The following is a 17,339-nucleotide window of genomic DNA, read 5'->3' as shown; positions in this document are numbered from 1 at the left end:
GCATATGGCATCCCATGATCCTCAGCGGAACACTGTAAACTGCGTTTGTCTCTCCTTAAGGTGATTCCTTTATCCAAGAAAGAGGGGATATTTGCTGGCATTAGCTTGGCTAACTTTGCGCAGTGGCAGTATCATAGCCAATGAGGTTCAACCGAGGCGTGATTATTGCTAATTGAAAACTTTTCCCAATACCCCGCCATGATGACTTGAAATATAGTCAGCATCGGCAATTTTTGACAGTCTCTTCGGAGACTGACTAAGGTGTTTACCAACAGAGAAAGGATTATCTTCAAGGTGCATGATGACTGAGCAGTGCTCGTGTGGTAGAACCGTGGCTGGCACAATAACAACATTTCGTAGCACCTCTTATCTCCAAATCAGTCTTGGCAACAAAATGCTCACTTGTCAGCGTTCTTTCATGAGGGTGAGGTCCAGTGTCTTACTCTCTGGCAAATTTATAAACACCAGCAGGATGACTAAAATGACAAAAGTCCACTTTTCATCTGCAGGTTGCAACTTTTCTAATGCCACATTCCTAAGAGAGAGAACAGTGTTGTTTCTCAGAGGTCTGGCCTGAAAAATTTGGAGGTCACAAGCTCCATTTATTTGCGCTAGATACGATCCCGTGGCCTCTCGCTAGCTCTTTCTGCAAGCGTTGTTGGGGTGCTCAGAAACAGAGCACCGCTGACATTTAGGTTTCGCCGGCCTATAGCTTCTTCTGGCTGGTGTACCATTGTTTTAAAAGTGTCAACAATCAGCCAAGGTGAAGAACCTGATGGTTGAAGGAAACAACAGCGCATTCTGCTGTTTCCCGGCTATCTAGGTGCTATAGACTGCTCATGACTTGCACTAGACCTTAACTTGCGCCCAGCCTTGCAATACTGTAGCTAAACTTTGAGCTGCTGGTGATCACACTTTTTCAGAGCCTGGATAGCTCAGTCGGTAGAGCATCAGACTTTTAATCTGAGGGTCCAGGGTTCAAGTCCCTGTTCAGGCGATGCTCTCTGCCTTTCGTTATGCTTCGTGTCCTCTCCCTATCTTCCTCAACTGCAGCCTCTTGCGTGCTCCGCTTGCACCAGGCCAAAACACCGATGTCGGCCGCTTTCCATGCCTTCGCTGATTGGTGGCTACCTTTCTAATGCCACCTTCCAAATCAAGTACAGTTTTATTCTTTCAGAGATCTGACCTAGAAAATGTAGAGGTCGCAGGCTATAGCCAGCTCAGTGCATGTACTAGACCTTCCGTCCATCCTGCTTGGAATAACTGACTTTTGAGCTGCTGGTGAAGCCCACCTTCCAGGGCCTGGATAGCTCAGTCGGTAGAGCATCAGACTTTTAATCTAAGGGTCCAGGGTTCAAGTCCCTGTTCAGGCGATGCCTTTCCTTTACCCCATGCTCATTGGCCATCACTTCCGCTACCTGAGTTCCCTCTGCAACTGCTGCCTCTTGCGTGCTTTGCTTGCAGTAAGCCATAACCGAAACATCAGCTGCTTTCTGTGCATCCCCCGAACTCTCACAGCCTCCCTGCGTCTTGAATCTATTTCTCTTCAACTTTTTCTGCTGTGTTATTAAACATGGATTATTCCATGCATAAAAGAGGCATCAAACCGTCAACATTATGCTGGGAATACACCATACGTTTTTTCAGCAGATAGATGGTTCCATAGATAATTTCCAACATGTCCGATCTTATTATCGATCCTTTTTCTCATAGAAATGAATGGAAATTGATCAGAAAAGATAAGAATCGGAAAGTCGATCGGAAATAAGATCGGATAGTAATCGACTGAAAAATGTCGTCGTGTATTCCCAGCATTAGAGTAATTCGCCGGATCCCTTCTCCAGCCTGCACATCTACCCTCAAAGCAGCAATGGAAGGAGCTTCATGCTTACCATGAGCATCAGAAAATTAACAGCTCACGTACCATCTCTCTCCTCCAGTAACCTGCAACCACCAAGACTTTGGCCAACTCCCAAGCACCTCTAGCCAGCGCAGCTTACCAGTACTTCCAGGCACAATAATCACAGGCCCAATTATCAGCACACATGGCAGTGACGTAGACTCATTACTCCATTTTTCAAATTGTATTTTTCATGTATTTTACAAGTGCGGGACTGGCCCACTTGGCAGCCTGCTCCACAAAACACTATGCTGGCATCCCTGGCAGGCTTTGTTTTGCCCTCTTTGCCGCCTTTTCAAATGCTAAGACTCTTTAGCCGCTTATTAACAATGCTTGTTTAGTGGCTGTCTAATTAGCATATGGCATCCCATGATCCTCAGCGGAACACTGTAAACTGCGTTTGTCTCTCCTTAAGGTGATTCCTTTATCCAAGAAAGAGGGGATATTTGCTGGCATTAGCTTAGCTAACTTTGCGCAGTGGCAGTATCATAGCCAATGAGGTTCAACCGAGGCGTGATTATTGCTAATTGAAAACTTTTCCCAATACCCCGCCATGATGACTTGAAATATAGTCAGCATCGGCAATTTTTGACAGTCTCTTCGGAGACTGACTAAGGTGTTTACCAACAGAGAAAGGATTATCTTCAAGGTGCATGATGACTGAGCAGTGCTCGTGTGGTAGAACCGTGGCTGGCACAATAACAACATTTTGTTGCACCTCGTATCTCCAAATCAGTCTTGGCCACAAAATGCTCACTTGTCAGCGTTCTTTCATGAGGGTGAGGTCCAGTGTCTTACTCTCTGGCAAATTTATAAACACCAGCAGGATGACTAAAATGACAAAAGTCCACTTTTCATCTGCAGGTTGCTACTTTTCTAATGCCACATTCCTAAGAGAGAGAACAGTGTTGTTTCTCAGAGGTCTGGCTTGAAAAATTTGGAGGTCACAAGCTCCATTTATTTGCGCTAGATACGATCCCGTGGCCTCTCGCTAGCTCTTTCTGCAAGCGTTGTTGGGGTGCTATGAAACAGAGCACCGCTGACATTTAGGTTTCGCCGGCCTATAGCTTCTTCTGGCTGGTGTACCATTGTTTTAAAAGTGTCAACAATCATCCAAGGTGAAGAACCTGATGGTTGAAGGAAACAACAGCGCATTCTGCTGTTTCCCGGCTATCTAGGTGCTATAGACTGCTCATGACTTGCACTAGACCTTAACTTGCGCCCAGCCTGGAAATACTGTAGCTAAACTTTGAGCTGCTGGTGATCGCACCTTTTCAGAGCCTGGATAGCTCAGTCGGTAGAGCATCAGACTTTTAATCTGAGGGTCCAGGGTTCAAGTCCCTGTTCAGGCGATGCTCTCTGCCTTTTGTTATGCTTCGTGTCCTCTCCCTATCTTCCTCAACTGCAGCCTCTTGCGTGCTCCGCTTGCACCAGGCCAAAACACCGATGTCGGCCGCTTTCCATGCCTTCGCTGATTGGTGGCTACCTTTCTAATGCCACCTTCCAAATCAAGTACAGTTTTATTCTTTCAGAGATCTGACCTAGAAAATGTAGAGGTCGCAGGCTATAGCCAGCTCAGGGCATGTACTAGACCTTCCGTCCATCCTGCTTGGAATAACTGACTTTTGAGCTGCTGGTGAAGCCCACCTTCCAGGGCCTGGATAGCTCAGTCGGTAGAGCATCAGACTTTTAATCTGAGGGTCCAGGGTTCAAGTTCCTGTTCAGGCGATGCCTTTCCTTTACCCCATGCTCATTGGCCATCACTTCCGCTACCTGAGTTCCCTCTGCAACTGCTGCCTCTTGCGTGCTTTGCTTGCAGTAAGCCATAACCGAAACATCAGCCGCTTTCTGTGCATCCCCCGAACTCTCACAGCCTCCCTGCGTCTTGAATCTATTTCTCTTCAACTTTTTCTGCTGTGATATTAAACATGGATTATTCCATGCATAAAAGAGGCATCAAACCGTCAACATTATGCTGGGAATACACCATAAGTTTTTTCAGCAGATAGATGGTTCCATAGATAATTTCCAACATGTCCGATCTTATTATCGATCCTTTTTCTCATAGAAATGAATGGAAATTGATCAGAAAAGATAAGAATCGGAAAGTCGATCGGAAATAAGATCGGATAGTAATCGACTGAAAAATGTCGTCGTGTATTCCCAGCATTAGAGTAATTCGCCGGATCCCTTCTCCAGCCTGCACATCTACCCTCAAAGCAGCAATGGAAGGAGCTTCATGCTTACCATGAGCATCAGAAAATTAACAGCTCACGTACCATCTCTATCCTCCAGTAACCTGCAACCACCAAGACTTTGGCCAACTCCCAAGCACCTCTAGCCAGCGCAGCTTACCAGTACTTCCAGGCACAATAATCACAGGCCCAATTATCAGCACACATGGCAGTGACGTAGACTCATTACTCCATTTTTCAAATTGTATTTTTCATGTATTTTACAAGTGCAGGACTGGCCCACTTGGCAGCCTGCTCCACAAAACACTATGCTGGCATCCCTGGCAGGCTTTGTTTTGCCCTCTTTGCCGCCTTTTCAAATGCTAAGACTCTTTAGCCGCTTATTAACAATGCTTGTTTAGTGGCTGTCTAATTAGCATATGGCATCCCATGATCCTCAGCGGAACACTGTAAACTGCGTTTGTCTCTCCTTAAGGTGATTCCTTTATCCAAGAAAGAGGGGATATTTGCTGGCATTAGCTTGGCTAACTTTGCGCAGTGGCAGTATCATAGCCAATGAGGTTCAACCGAGGCGTGATTATTGCTAATTGAAAACTTTTCCCAATACCCCGCCATGATGACTTGAAATATAGTCAGCATCGGCAATTTTTGACAGTCTCTTCGGAGACTGACTAAGGTGTTTACCAACAGAGAAAGGATTATCTTCAAGGTGCATGATGACTGAGCAGTGCTCGTGTGGTAGAACCGTGGCTGGCACAATAACAACATTTCGTAGCACCTCTTATCTCCAAATCAGTCTTGGCCACAAAATGCTCACTTGTCAGCGTTCTTTCATGAGGGTGAGGTCCAGTGTCTTACTCTCTGGCAAATTTATAAACACCAGCAGGATGACTAAAATGACAAAAGTCCACTTTTCATCTGCAGGTTGCTACTTTTCTAATGCCACATTCCTAAGAGAGAGAACAGTGTTGTTTCTCAGAGGTCTGGCCTGAAAAATTTGGAGGTCACAAGCTCCATTTATTTGCGCTAGATACGATCCCGTGGCCTCTCGCTAGCTCTTTCTGCAAGCGTTGTTGGGGTGCTCAGAAACAGAGCACCGCTGACATTTAGGTTTCGCCGGCCTATAGCTTCTTCTGGCTGGTGTACCATTGTTTTAAAAGTGTCAACAATCAGCCAAGGTGAAGAACCTGATGGTTGAAGGAAACAACAGCGCATTCTGCTGTTTCCCGGCTATCTAGGTGCTATAGACTGCTCATGACTTGCACTAGACCTTAACTTGCGCCCAGCCTGGAAATACTGTAGCTAAACTTTGAGCTGCTGGTGATCGCACCTTTTCAGAGCCTGGATAGCTCAGTCGGTAGAGCATCAGACTTTTAATCTGAGGGTCCAGGGTTCAAGTCCCTGTTCAGGCGATGCTCTCTGCCTTTTGTTATGCTTCGTGTCCTCTCCCTATCTTCCTCAACTGCAGCCTCTTGCGTGCTCCGCTTGCACCAAGCCAAAACACCGATGTCGGCCGCTTTCCATGCCTTCGCTGATTGGTGGCTACCTTTCTAATGCCACCTTCCAAATCAAGTACAGTTTTATTCTTTCAGAGATCTGACCTAGAAAATGTAGAGGTCACAGGCTATAGCCAGCTCAGGGCATGTACTAGACCTTCCGTCCATCCTGCTTGGAATAACTGACTTTTGAGCTGCTGGTGAAGCTCACCTTCCAGGGCCTGGATAGCTCAGTCGGTAGAGCATCAGACTTTTAATCTGAGGGTCCAGGGTTCAAGTCCCTGTTCAGGCGATGCCTTTCCTTTACCCCATGCTCATTGGCCATCACTTCCGCTACCTGAGTTCCCTCTGCAACTGCTGCCTCTTGCGTGCTTTGCTTGCAGTAAGCCATAACCGAAACATCAGCCGCTTTCTGTGCATCCCCCGAACTCTCACAGCCTCCCTGCGTCTTGAATCTATTTCTCTTCAACTTTTTCTGCTGTGATATTAAACATGGATTATTCCATGCATAAAAGAGGCATCAAACCGTCAACATTATGCTGGGAATACACCATAAGTTTTTTCAGCAGATAGATGGTTCCATAGATAATTTCCAACATGTCCGATCTTATTATCGATCCTTTTTCTCATAGAAATGAATGGAAATTGATCAGAAAAGATAAGAATCGGAAAGTCGATCGGAAATAAGATCGGATAGTAATCGACTGAAAAATGTCGTCGTGTATTCCCAGCATTAGAGTAATTCGCCGGATCCCTTCTCCAGCCTGCACATCTACCCTCAAAGCAGCAATGGAAGGAGCTTCATGCTTACCATGAGCATCAGAAAATTAACAGCTCACGTACCATCTCTATCCTCCAGTAACCTGCAACCACCAAGACTTTGGCCAACTCCCAAGCACCTCTAGCCAGCGCAGCTTACCAGTACTTCCAGGCACAATAATCACAGGCCCAATTATCAGCACACATGGCAGTGACGTAGACTCATTACTCCATTTTTCAAATTGTATTTTTCATGTATTTTACAAGTGCAGGACTGGCCCACTTGGCAGCCTGCTCCACAAAACACTATGCTGGCATCCCTGGCAGGCTTTGTTTTGCCCTCTTTGCCGCCTTTTCAAATGCTAAGACTCTTTAGCCGCTTATTAACAATGCTTGTTTAGTGGCTGTCTAATTAGCATATGGCATCCCATGATCCTCAGCGGAACACTGTAAACTGCGTTTGTCTCTCCTTAAGGTGATTCCTTTATCCAAGAAAGAGGGGATATTTGCTGGCATTAGCTTGGCTAACTTTGCGCAGTGGCAGTATCATAGCCAATGAGGTTCAACCGAGGTGTGATTATTGCTAATTGAAAACTTTTCCCAATACCCCGCCATGATGACTTGAAATATAGTCAGCATCGGCAATTTTTGACAGTCTCTTCGGAGACTGACTAAGGTGTTTACCAACAGAGAAAGGATTATCTTCAAGGTGCATGATGACTGAGCAGTGCTCGTGTGGTAGAACCGTGGCTGGCACAATAACAACATTTCGTAGCACCTCTTATCTCCAAATCAGTCTTGGCAACAAAATGCTCACTTGTCAGCGTTCTTTCATGAGGGTGAGGTCCAGTGTCTTACTCTCTGGCAAATTTATAAACACCAGCAGGATGACTAAAATGACAAAAGTCCACTTTTCATCTGCAGGTTGCAACTTTTCTAATGCCACATTCCTAAGAGAGAGAACAGTGTTGTTTCTCAGAGGTCTGGCCTGAAAAATTTGGAGGTCACAAGCTCCATTTATTTGCGCTAGATACGATCCCGTGGCCTCTCGCTAGCTCTTTCTGCAAGCGTTGTTGGGGTGCTCAGAAACAGAGCACCGCTGACATTTAGGTTTCGCCGGCCTATAGCTTCTTCTGGCTGGTGTACCATTGTTTTAAAAGTGTCAACAATCAGCCAAGGTGAAGAACCTGATGGTTGAAGGAAACAACAGCGCATTCTGCTGTTTCCCGGCTATCTAGGTGCTATAGACTGCTCATGACTTGCACTAGACCTTAACTTGCGCCCAGCCTTGCAATACTGTAGCTAAACTTTGAGCTGCTGGTGATCACACTTTTTCAGAGCCTGGATAGCTCAGTCGGTAGAGCATCAGACTTTTAATCTGAGGGTCCAGGGTTCAAGTCCCTGTTCAGGCGATGCTCTCTGCCTTTCGTTATGCTTCGTGTCCTCTCCCTATCTTCCTCAACTGCAGCCTCTTGCGTGCTCCGCTTGCACCAGGCCAAAACACCGATGTCGGCCGCTTTCCATGCCTTCGCTGATTGGTGGCTACCTTTCTAATGCCACCTTCCAAATCAAGTACAGTTTTATTCTTTCAGAGATCTGACCTAGAAAATGTAGAGGTCGCAGGCTATAGCCAGCTCAGTGCATGTACTAGACCTTCCGTCCATCCTGCTTGGAATAACTGACTTTTGAGCTGCTGGTGAAGCCCACCTTCCAGGGCCTGGATAGCTCAGTCGGTAGAGCATCAGACTTTTAATCTAAGGGTCCAGGGTTCAAGTCCCTGTTCAGGCGATGCCTTTCCTTTACCCCATGCTCATTGGCCATCACTTCCGCTACCTGAGTTCCCTCTGCAACTGCTGCCTCTTGCGTGCTTTGCTTGCAGTAAGCCATAACCGAAACATCAGCTGCTTTCTGTGCATCCCCCGAACTCTCACAGCCTCCCTGCGTCTTGAATCTATTTCTCTTCAACTTTTTCTGCTGTGTTATTAAACATGGATTATTCCATGCATAAAAGAGGCATCAAACCGTCAACATTATGCTGGGAATACACCATACGTTTTTTCAGCAGATAGATGGTTCCATAGATAATTTCCAACATGTCCGATCTTATTATCGATCCTTTTTCTCATAGAAATGAATGGAAATTGATCAGAAAAGATAAGAATCGGAAAGTCGATCGGAAATAAGATCGGATAGTAATCGACTGAAAAATGTCGTCGTGTATTCCCAGCATTAGAGTAATTCGCCGGATCCCTTCTCCAGCCTGCACATCTACCCTCAAAGCAGCAATGGAAGGAGCTTCATGCTTACCATGAGCATCAGAAAATTAACAGCTCACGTACCATCTCTCTCCTCCAGTAACCTGCAACCACCAAGACTTTGGCCAACTCCCAAGCACCTCTAGCCAGCGCAGCTTACCAGTACTTCCAGGCACAATAATCACAGGCCCAATTATCAGCACACATGGCAGTGACGTAGACTCATTACTCCATTTTTCAAATTGTATTTTTCATGTATTTTACAAGTGCGGGACTGGCCCACTTGGCAGCCTGCTCCACAAAACACTATGCTGGCATCCCTGGCAGGCTTTGTTTTGCCCTCTTTGCCGCCTTTTCAAATGCTAAGACTCTTTAGCCGCTTATTAACAATGCTTGTTTAGTGGCTGTCTAATTAGCATATGGCATCCCATGATCCTCAGCGGAACACTGTAAACTGCGTTTGTCTCTCCTTAAGGTGATTCCTTTATCCAAGAAAGAGGGGATATTTGCTGGCATTAGCGTAGCTAACTTTGCGCAGTGGCAGTATCATAGCCAATGAGGTTCAACCGAGGCGTGATTATTGCTAATTGAAAACTTTTCCCAATACCCCGCCATGATGACTTGAAATATAGTCAGCATCGGCAATTTTTGACAGTCTCTTCGGAGACTGACTAAGGTGTTTACCAACAGAGAAAGGATTATCTTCAAGGTGCATGATGACTGAGCAGTGCTCGTGTGGTAGAACCGTGGCTGGCACAATAACAACATTTCGTTGCACCTCGTATCTCCAAATCAGTCTTGGCCACAAAATGCTCACTTGTCAGCGTTCTTTCATGAGGGTGAGGTCCAGTGTCTTACTCTCTGGCAAATTTATAAACACCAGCAGGATGACTAAAATGACAAAAGTCCACTTTTCATCTGCAGGTTGCTACTTTTCTAATGCCACATTCCTAAGAGAGAGAACAGTGTTGTTTCTCAGAGGTCTGGCCTGAAAAATTTGGAGGTCACAAGCTCCATTTATTTGCGCTAGATACGATCCCGTGGCCTCTCGCTAGCTCTTTCTGCAAGCGTTGTTGGGGTGCTATGAAACAGAGCACCGCTGACATTTAGGTTTCGCCGGCCTATAGCTTCTTCTGGCTGGTGTACCATTGTTTTAAAAGTGTCAACAATCATCCAAGGTGAAGAACCTGATGGTTGAAGGAAACAACAGCGCATTCTGCTGTTTCCCGGCTATCTAGGTGCTATAGACTGCTCATGACTTGCACTAGACCTTAACTTGCGCCCAGCCTGGAAATACTGTAGCTAAACTTTGAGCTGCTGGTGATCGCACCTTTTCAGAGCCTGGATAGCTCAGTCGGTAGAGCATCAGACTTTTAATCTGAGGGTCCAGGGTTCAAGTCCCTGTTCAGGCGATGCTCTCTGCCTTTTGTTATGCTTCGTGTCCTCTCCCTATCTTCCTCAACTGCAGCCTCTTGCGTGCTCCGCTTGCACCAGGCCAAAACACCGATGTCGGCCGCTTTCCATGCCTTCGCTGATTGGTGGCTACCTTTCTAATGCCACCTTCCAAATCAAGTACAGTTTTATTCTTTCAGAGATCTGACCTAGAAAATGTAGAGGTCGCAGGCTATAGCCAGCTCAGGGCATGTACTAGACCTTCCGTCCATCCTGCTTGGAATAACTGACTTTTGAGCTGCTGGTGAAGCCCACCTTCCAGGGCCTGGATAGCTCAGTCGGTAGAGCATCAGACTTTTAATCTGAGGGTCCAGGGTTCAAGTTCCTGTTCAGGCGATGCCTTTCCTTTACCCCATGCTCATTGGCCATCACTTCCGCTACCTGAGTTCCCTCTGCAACTGCTGCCTCTTGCGTGCTTTGCTTGCAGTAAGCCATAACCGAAACATCAGCCGCTTTCTGTGCATCCCCCGAACTCTCACAGCCTCCCTGCGTCTTGAATCTATTTCTCTTCAACTTTTTCTGCTGTGATATTAAACATGGATTATTCCATGCATAAAAGAGGCATCAAACCGTCAACATTATGCTGGGAATACACCATACGTTTTTTCAGCAGATAGATGGTTCCATAGATAATTTCCAACATGTCCGATCTTATTATCGATCCTTTTTCTCATAGAAATGAATGGAAATTGATCAGAAAAGATAAGAATCGGAAAGTCGATCGGAAATAAGATCGGATAGTAATCGACTGAAAAATGTCGTCGTGTATTCCCAGCATTAGAGTAATTCGCCGGATCCCTTCTCCAGCCTGCACATCTACCCTCAAAGCAGCAATGGAAGGAGCTTCATGCTTACCATGAGCATCAGAAAATTAACAGCTCACGTACCATCTCTCTCCTCCAGTAACCTGCAACCACCAAGACTTTGGCCAACTCCCAAGCACCTCTAGCCAGCGCAGCTTACCAGTACTTCCAGGCACAATAATCACAGGCCCAATTATCAGCACACATGGCAGTGACGTAGACTCATTACTCCATTTTTCAAATTGTATTTTTCATGTATTTTACAAGTGCGGGACTGGCCCACTTGGCAGCCTGCTCCACAAAACACTATGCTGGCATCCCTGGCAGGCTTTGTTTTGCCCTCTTTGCCGCCTTTTCAAATGCTAAGACTCTTTAGCCGCTTATTAACAATGCTTGTTTAGTGGCTGTCTAATTAGCATATGGCATCCCATGATCCTCAGCGGAACACTGTAAACTGCGTTTGTCTCTCCTTAAGGTGATTCCTTTATCCAAGAAAGAGGGGATATTTGCTGGCATTAGCGTAGCTAACTTTGCGCAGTGGCAGTATCATAGCCAATGAGGTTCAACCGAGGCGTGATTATTGCTAATTGAAAACTTTTCCCAATACCCCGCCATGATGACTTGAAATATAGTCAGCATCGGCAATTTTTGACAGTCTCTTCGGAGACTGACTAAGGTGTTTACCAACAGAGAAAGGATTATCTTCAAGGTGCATGATGACTGAGCAGTGCTCGTGTGGTAGAACCGTGGCTGGCACAATAACAACATTTCGTTGCACCTCGTATCTCCAAATCAGTCTTGGCCACAAAATGCTCACTTGTCAGCGTTCTTTCATGAGGGTGAGGTCCAGTGTCTTACTCTCTGGCAAATTTATAAACACCAGCAGGATGACTAAAATGACAAAAGTCCACTTTTCATCTGCAGGTTGCTACTTTTCTAATGCCACATTCCTAAGAGAGAGAACAGTGTTGTTTCTCAGAGGTCTGGCCTGAAAAATTTGGAGGTCACAAGCTCCATTTATTTGCGCTAGATACGATCCCGTGGCCTCTCGCTAGCTCTTTCTGCAAGCGTTGTTGGGGTGCTATGAAACAGAGCACCGCTGACATTTAGGTTTCGCCGGCCTATAGCTTCTTCTGGCTGGTGTACCATTGTTTTAAAAGTGTCAACAATCATCCAAGGTGAAGAACCTGATGGTTGAAGGAAACAACAGCGCATTCTGCTGTTTCCCGGCTATCTAGGTGCTATAGACTGCTCATGACTTGCACTAGACCTTAACTTGCGCCCAGCCTGGAAATACTGTAGCTAAACTTTGAGCTGCTGGTGATCGCACCTTTTCAGAGCCTGGATAGCTCAGTCGGTAGAGCATCAGACTTTTAATCTGAGGGTCCAGGGTTCAAGTCCCTGTTCAGGCGATGCTCTCTGCCTTTTGTTATGCTTCGTGTCCTCTCCCTATCTTCCTCAACTGCAGCCTCTTGCGTGCTCCGCTTGCACCAGGCCAAAACACCGATGTCGGCCGCTTTCCATGCCTTCGCTGATTGGTGGCTACCTTTCTAATGCCACCTTCCAAATCAAGTACAGTTTTATTCTTTCAGAGATCTGACCTAGAAAATGTAGAGGTCGCAGGCTATAGCCAGCTCAGGGCATGTACTAGACCTTCCGTCCATCCTGCTTGGAATAACTGACTTTTGAGCTGCTGGTGAAGCCCACCTTCCAGGGCCTGGATAGCTCAGTCGGTAGAGCATCAGACTTTTAATCTGAGGGTCCAGGGTTCAAGTTCCTGTTCAGGCGATGCCTTTCCTTTACCCCATGCTCATTGGCCATCACTTCCGCTACCTGAGTTCCCTCTGCAACTGCTGCCTCTTGCGTGCTTTGCTTGCAGTAAGCCATAACCGAAACATCAGCCGCTTTCTGTGCATCCCCCGAACTCTCACAGCCTCCCTGCGTCTTGAATCTATTTCTCTTCAACTTTTTCTGCTGTGATATTAAACATGGATTATTCCATGCATAAAAGAGGCATCAAACCGTCAACATTATGCTGGGAATACACCATACGTTTTTTCAGCAGATAGATGGTTCCATAGATAATTTCCAACATGTCCGATCTTATTATCGATCCTTTTTCTCATAGAAATGAATGGAAATTGATCAGAAAAGATAAGAATCGGAAAGTCGATCGGAAATAAGATCGGATAGTAATCGACTGAAAAATGTCGTCGTGTATTCCCAGCATTAGAGTAATTCGCCGGATCCCTTCTCCAGCCTGCACATCTACCCTCAAAGCAGCAATGGAAGGAGCTTCATGCTTACCATGAGCATCAGAAAATTAACAGCTCACGTACCATCTCTATCCTCCAGTAACCTGCAACCACCAAGACTTTGGCCAACTCCCAAGCACCTCTAGCCAGCGCAGCTTACCAGTACTTCCAGGCACAATAATCACAGGCCCAATTATCAGCACACATGGCAGTGACGTAGACTCATTACTCCATTTTTCAAATTGTATTTTTCATGTATTTTACAAGTGCAGGACTGGCCCACTTGGCAGCCTGCTCCACAAAACACTATGCTGGCATCCCTGGCAGGCTTTGTTTTGCCCTCTTTGCCGCCTTTTCAAATGCTAAGACTCTTTAGCCGCTTATTAACAATGCTTGTTTAGTGGCTGTCTAATTAGCATATGGCATCCCATGATCCTCAGCGGAACACTGTAAACTGCGTTTGTCTCTCCTTAAGGTGATTCCTTTATCCAAGAAAGAGGGGATATTTGCTGGCATTAGCTTGGCTAACTTTGCGCAGTGGCAGTATCATAGCCAATGAGGTTCAACCGAGGCGTGATTATGGCTAATTGAAAACTTTTCCCAATACCCCGCCATGATGACTTGAAATATAGTCAGCATCGGCAATTTTTGACAGTCTCTTCGGAGACTGACTAAGGTGTTTACCAACAGAGAAAGTATTATCTTCAAGGTGCATGATGACTGAGCAGTGCTCGTGTGGTAGAACCGTGGCTGGCACAATAACAACATTTCGTAGCACCTCTTATCTCCAAATCAGTCTTGGCCACAAAATGCTCACTTGTCAGCGTTCTTTCATGAGGGTGAGGTCCAGTGTCTTACTCTCTGGCAAATTTATAAACACCAGCAGGATGACTAAAATGACAAAAGTCCACTTTTCATCTGCAGGTTGCTACTTTTCTAATGCCACATTCCTAAGAGAGAGAACAGTGTTGTTTCTCAGAGGTCTGGCCTGAAAAATTTGGAGGTCACAAGCTCCATTTATTTGCGCTAGATACGATCCCGTGGCCTCTCGCTAGCTCTTTCTGCAAGCGTTGTTGGGGTGCTCAGAAACAGAGCACCGCTGACATTTAGGTTTCGCCGGCCTATAGCTTCTTCTGGCTGGTGTACCATTGTTTTAAAAGTGTCAACAATCAGCCAAGGTGAAGAACCTGATGGTTGAAGGAAACAACAGCGCATTCTGCTGTTTCCCGGCTATCTAGGTGCTATAGACTGCTCATGACTTGCACTAGACCTTAACTTGCGCCCAGCCTGGAAATACTGTAGCTAAACTTTGAGCTGCTGGTGATCGCACCTTTTCAGAGCCTGGATAGCTCAGTCGGTAGAGCATCAGACTTTTAATCTGAGGGTCCAGGGTTCAAGTCCCTGTTCAGGCGATGCTCTCTGCCTTTTGTTATGCTTCGTGTCCTCTCCCTATCTTCCTCAACTGCAGCCTCTTGCGTGCTCCGCTTGCACCAGGCCAAAACACCGATGTCGGCCGCTTTCCATGCCTTCGCTGATTGGTGGCTACCTTTCTAATGCCACCTTCCAAATCAAGTACAGTTTTATTCTTTCAGAGATCTGACCTAGAAAATGTAGAGGTCACAGGCTATAGCCAGCTCAGGGCATGTACTAGACCTTCCGTCCATCCTGCTTGGAATAACTGACTTTTGAGCTGCTGGTGAAGCTCACCTTCCAGGGCCTGGATAGCTCAGTCGGTAGAGCATCAGACTTTTAATCTGAGGGTCCAGGGTTCAAGTCCCTGTTCAGGCGATGCCTTTCCTTTACCCCATGCTCATTGGCCATCACTTCTGCTACCTGAGTTCCCTCTGCAACTGCTGCCTCTTGCGTGCTTTGCTTGCAGTAAGCCATAACCGAAACATCAGCTGCTTTCTGTGCATCCCCCGAACTCTCACAGCCTCCCTGCGTCTTGAATCTATTTCTCTTCAACTTTTTCTGCTGTGATATTAAACATGGATTATTCCATGCATAAAAGAGGCATCAAACCGTCAACATTATGCTGGGAATACACCATAAGTTTTTTCAGCAGATAGATGGTTCCATAGATAATTTCCAACATGTCCGATCTTATTATCGATCCTTTTTCTCATCGATTTCTCATAGAAATGAATGGAAATTGATCAGAAAAGATAAGAATCGGAAAGTCGATCGGAAATAAGATCGGATAGTAATCGACTGAAAAATGTCGTCGTGTATTCCCAGCATTAGAGTAATTCGCCGGATCCCTTCTCCAGTCTGCACATCTACCCTCAAAGCAGCAATGGAAGGAGCTTCATGCTTACCATGAGCATCAGAAAATTAACAGCTCACGTACCATCTCTCTCCTCCAGTAACCTGCAACCACCAAGACTTTGGCCAACTCCCAACCACCTCTAGCCAGCGCAGCTTACCAGTACTTCCAGGCACAATAATCACAGGCCCAATTATCAGCACACATGGCAGTGACGTAGACTCATTACTCCATTTTTCAAATTGTATTTTTCATGTATTTTACAAGTGCGGGACTGGCCCACTTGGCAGCCTGCTCCACAAAACACTATGCTGGCATCCCTGGCAGGCTTTGTTTTGCCCTCTTTGCCGCCTTTTCAAATGCTAAGACTCTTTAGCCGCTTATTAACAATGCTTGTTTAGTGGCTGTCTAATTAGCATATGGCATCCCATGATCCTCAGCGGAACACTGTAAACTGCGTTTGTCTCTCCTTAAGGTGATTCCTTTATCCAAGAAAGAGGGGATATTTGCTGGCATTAGCTTGGCTAACTTTGCGCAGTGGCAGTATCATAGCCAATGAGGTTCAACCGAGGCGTGATTATTGCTAATTGAAAACTTTTCCCAATACCCCGCCATGATGACTTGAAATATAGTCAGCATTGGCAATTTTTGACAGTCTCTTCGGAGACTGACTAAGGTGTTTACCAACAGAGAAAGGATTATTTTCAAGGTGCATGATGACTGAGCAGTGCTCGTGTGGTAGTACCGTGGCTGGCACAATAACAACATTTCGTAGCACCTCTTATCTCCAAATCAGTCTTGGCAACAAAATGCTCACTTGTCAGCGTTCTTTCATGAGGGTGAGGTCCAGTGTCTTACTCTCTGGCAAATTTATAAACACCAGCAGGATGACTAAAATGACAAAAGTCCACTTTTCATCTGCAGGTTGCTACTTTTCTAATGCCACATTCCTAAGAGAGAGAACAGTGTTGTTTCTCAGAGGTCTGGCCTGAAAAATTTGGAGGTCACAAGCTCCATTTATTTGCGCTAGATACGATCCCGTGGCCTCTCGCTAGCTCTTTCTGCAAGCGTTGTTGGGGTGCTCAGAAACAGAGCACCGCTGACATTTAGGTTTCGCCGGCCTATAGCTTCTTCTGGCTGGTGTACCATTGTTTTAAAAGTGTCAACAATCAGCCAAGGTGAAGAACCTGATGGTTGAAGGAAACAACAGTGCATTCTGCTGTTTCCCGGCTATCTAGGTGCTATAGACTGCTCATGACTTGCACTAGACCTTAACTTGCGCCCAGCCTTGCAATACTGTAGCTAAACTTTGAGCTGCTGGTGATCGCACCTTTTCAGAGCCTGGATAGCTCAGTCGGTAGAGCATCAGACTTTTAATCTGAGGGTCCAGGGTTCAAGTCCCTGTTCAGGCGATGCTCTCTGCCTTTTGTTATGCTTCGTGTCCTCTCCCTATCTTCCTCAACTGCAGCCTCTTGCGTGCTCCGCTTGCACCAGGCCAAAACACCGATGTCGGCCGCTTTCCATGCCTTCGCTGATTGGTGGCTACCTTTCTAATGCCACCTTCCAAATCAAGTACAGTTTTATTCTTTCAGAGATCTGACCTAGAAAATGTAGAGGTCACAGGCTATAGCCAGCTCAGGGCATGTACTAGACCTTCCGTCCATCCTGCTTGGAATAACTGACTTTTGAGCTGCTGGTGAAGCTCACCTTCCAGGGCCTGGATAGCTCAGTCGGTAGAGCATCAGACTTTTAATCTGAGGGTCCAGGGTTCAAGTCCCTGTTCAGGCGATGCCTTTCCTTTACCCCATGCTCATTGGCCATCACTTCCGCTACCTGAGTTCCCTCTGCAACTGCTGCCTCTTGCGTGCTTTGCTTGCAGTAAGCCATAACCGAAACATCAGCCGCTTTCTGTGCATCCCCCGAACTCTCACAGCCTCCCTGCGTCTTGAATCTATTTC

At 46.2% G+C, this 17,339-nt stretch overlaps 24 non-coding genes across 24 annotated transcripts; all 24 read left to right on the top strand.

Moving 5' to 3' along the window:
- The first annotated feature begins 111 nt into the window (after positions 1–111).
- On the top strand, positions 112–252 carry LOC137564571 (U4 spliceosomal RNA). Its single transcript, XR_011030670.1, has one exon. It is a non-coding gene; the product is annotated as a U4 spliceosomal RNA (small nuclear RNA).
- A 672-nt stretch (positions 253–924) lies between these two features.
- Positions 925–997, top strand: TRNAK-UUU (transfer RNA lysine (anticodon UUU)). The gene has a single exon. It is a non-coding gene; the product is annotated as a tRNA-Lys (tRNA).
- A 303-nt stretch (positions 998–1,300) lies between these two features.
- On the top strand, positions 1,301–1,373 carry TRNAK-UUU (transfer RNA lysine (anticodon UUU)). Its single transcript has one exon. It is a non-coding gene; the product is annotated as a tRNA-Lys (tRNA).
- A 993-nt stretch (positions 1,374–2,366) lies between these two features.
- Positions 2,367–2,507, top strand: LOC137564570 (U4 spliceosomal RNA). The gene has a single exon (XR_011030669.1). It is a non-coding gene; the product is annotated as a U4 spliceosomal RNA (small nuclear RNA).
- A 672-nt stretch (positions 2,508–3,179) lies between these two features.
- On the top strand, positions 3,180–3,252 carry TRNAK-UUU (transfer RNA lysine (anticodon UUU)). The gene has a single exon. It is a non-coding gene; the product is annotated as a tRNA-Lys (tRNA).
- A 303-nt stretch (positions 3,253–3,555) lies between these two features.
- Positions 3,556–3,628, top strand: TRNAK-UUU (transfer RNA lysine (anticodon UUU)). Its single transcript has one exon. It is a non-coding gene; the product is annotated as a tRNA-Lys (tRNA).
- Positions 3,629–4,621: 993 nt separating this feature from the next.
- On the top strand, positions 4,622–4,762 carry LOC137564569 (U4 spliceosomal RNA). Its single transcript, XR_011030668.1, has one exon. It is a non-coding gene; the product is annotated as a U4 spliceosomal RNA (small nuclear RNA).
- Positions 4,763–5,434: 672 nt separating this feature from the next.
- Positions 5,435–5,507, top strand: TRNAK-UUU (transfer RNA lysine (anticodon UUU)). Its single transcript has one exon. It is a non-coding gene; the product is annotated as a tRNA-Lys (tRNA).
- Positions 5,508–5,810: 303 nt separating this feature from the next.
- TRNAK-UUU (transfer RNA lysine (anticodon UUU)) lies at positions 5,811–5,883 on the top strand. The gene has a single exon. It is a non-coding gene; the product is annotated as a tRNA-Lys (tRNA).
- Positions 5,884–6,876: 993 nt separating this feature from the next.
- On the top strand, positions 6,877–7,017 carry LOC137564687 (U4 spliceosomal RNA). Its single transcript, XR_011030772.1, has one exon. It is a non-coding gene; the product is annotated as a U4 spliceosomal RNA (small nuclear RNA).
- A 672-nt stretch (positions 7,018–7,689) lies between these two features.
- TRNAK-UUU (transfer RNA lysine (anticodon UUU)) lies at positions 7,690–7,762 on the top strand. The gene has a single exon. It is a non-coding gene; the product is annotated as a tRNA-Lys (tRNA).
- Positions 7,763–8,065: 303 nt separating this feature from the next.
- TRNAK-UUU (transfer RNA lysine (anticodon UUU)) lies at positions 8,066–8,138 on the top strand. Its single transcript has one exon. It is a non-coding gene; the product is annotated as a tRNA-Lys (tRNA).
- A 993-nt stretch (positions 8,139–9,131) lies between these two features.
- On the top strand, positions 9,132–9,272 carry LOC137564568 (U4 spliceosomal RNA). Its single transcript, XR_011030667.1, has one exon. It is a non-coding gene; the product is annotated as a U4 spliceosomal RNA (small nuclear RNA).
- A 672-nt stretch (positions 9,273–9,944) lies between these two features.
- Positions 9,945–10,017, top strand: TRNAK-UUU (transfer RNA lysine (anticodon UUU)). Its single transcript has one exon. It is a non-coding gene; the product is annotated as a tRNA-Lys (tRNA).
- Positions 10,018–10,320: 303 nt separating this feature from the next.
- TRNAK-UUU (transfer RNA lysine (anticodon UUU)) lies at positions 10,321–10,393 on the top strand. Its single transcript has one exon. It is a non-coding gene; the product is annotated as a tRNA-Lys (tRNA).
- A 993-nt stretch (positions 10,394–11,386) lies between these two features.
- On the top strand, positions 11,387–11,527 carry LOC137564567 (U4 spliceosomal RNA). The gene has a single exon (XR_011030666.1). It is a non-coding gene; the product is annotated as a U4 spliceosomal RNA (small nuclear RNA).
- A 672-nt stretch (positions 11,528–12,199) lies between these two features.
- Positions 12,200–12,272, top strand: TRNAK-UUU (transfer RNA lysine (anticodon UUU)). The gene has a single exon. It is a non-coding gene; the product is annotated as a tRNA-Lys (tRNA).
- Positions 12,273–12,575: 303 nt separating this feature from the next.
- On the top strand, positions 12,576–12,648 carry TRNAK-UUU (transfer RNA lysine (anticodon UUU)). The gene has a single exon. It is a non-coding gene; the product is annotated as a tRNA-Lys (tRNA).
- A 993-nt stretch (positions 12,649–13,641) lies between these two features.
- Positions 13,642–13,782, top strand: LOC137564764 (U4 spliceosomal RNA). Its single transcript, XR_011030838.1, has one exon. It is a non-coding gene; the product is annotated as a U4 spliceosomal RNA (small nuclear RNA).
- Positions 13,783–14,454: 672 nt separating this feature from the next.
- Positions 14,455–14,527, top strand: TRNAK-UUU (transfer RNA lysine (anticodon UUU)). Its single transcript has one exon. It is a non-coding gene; the product is annotated as a tRNA-Lys (tRNA).
- A 303-nt stretch (positions 14,528–14,830) lies between these two features.
- TRNAK-UUU (transfer RNA lysine (anticodon UUU)) lies at positions 14,831–14,903 on the top strand. Its single transcript has one exon. It is a non-coding gene; the product is annotated as a tRNA-Lys (tRNA).
- A 1,004-nt stretch (positions 14,904–15,907) lies between these two features.
- Positions 15,908–16,048, top strand: LOC137564892 (U4 spliceosomal RNA). Its single transcript, XR_011030953.1, has one exon. It is a non-coding gene; the product is annotated as a U4 spliceosomal RNA (small nuclear RNA).
- Positions 16,049–16,720: 672 nt separating this feature from the next.
- TRNAK-UUU (transfer RNA lysine (anticodon UUU)) lies at positions 16,721–16,793 on the top strand. Its single transcript has one exon. It is a non-coding gene; the product is annotated as a tRNA-Lys (tRNA).
- Positions 16,794–17,096: 303 nt separating this feature from the next.
- TRNAK-UUU (transfer RNA lysine (anticodon UUU)) lies at positions 17,097–17,169 on the top strand. Its single transcript has one exon. It is a non-coding gene; the product is annotated as a tRNA-Lys (tRNA).
- Positions 17,170–17,339: the final 170 nt, after the last annotated feature.

This window comes from Hyperolius riggenbachi, chromosome 3 (genome assembly GCF_040937935.1).
Source record: "Hyperolius riggenbachi isolate aHypRig1 chromosome 3, aHypRig1.pri, whole genome shotgun sequence".
NCBI lineage: Eukaryota > Metazoa > Chordata > Amphibia > Anura > Hyperoliidae > Hyperolius > Hyperolius riggenbachi.
This window is presented reverse-complemented; position numbering and strand designations above follow the sequence as displayed.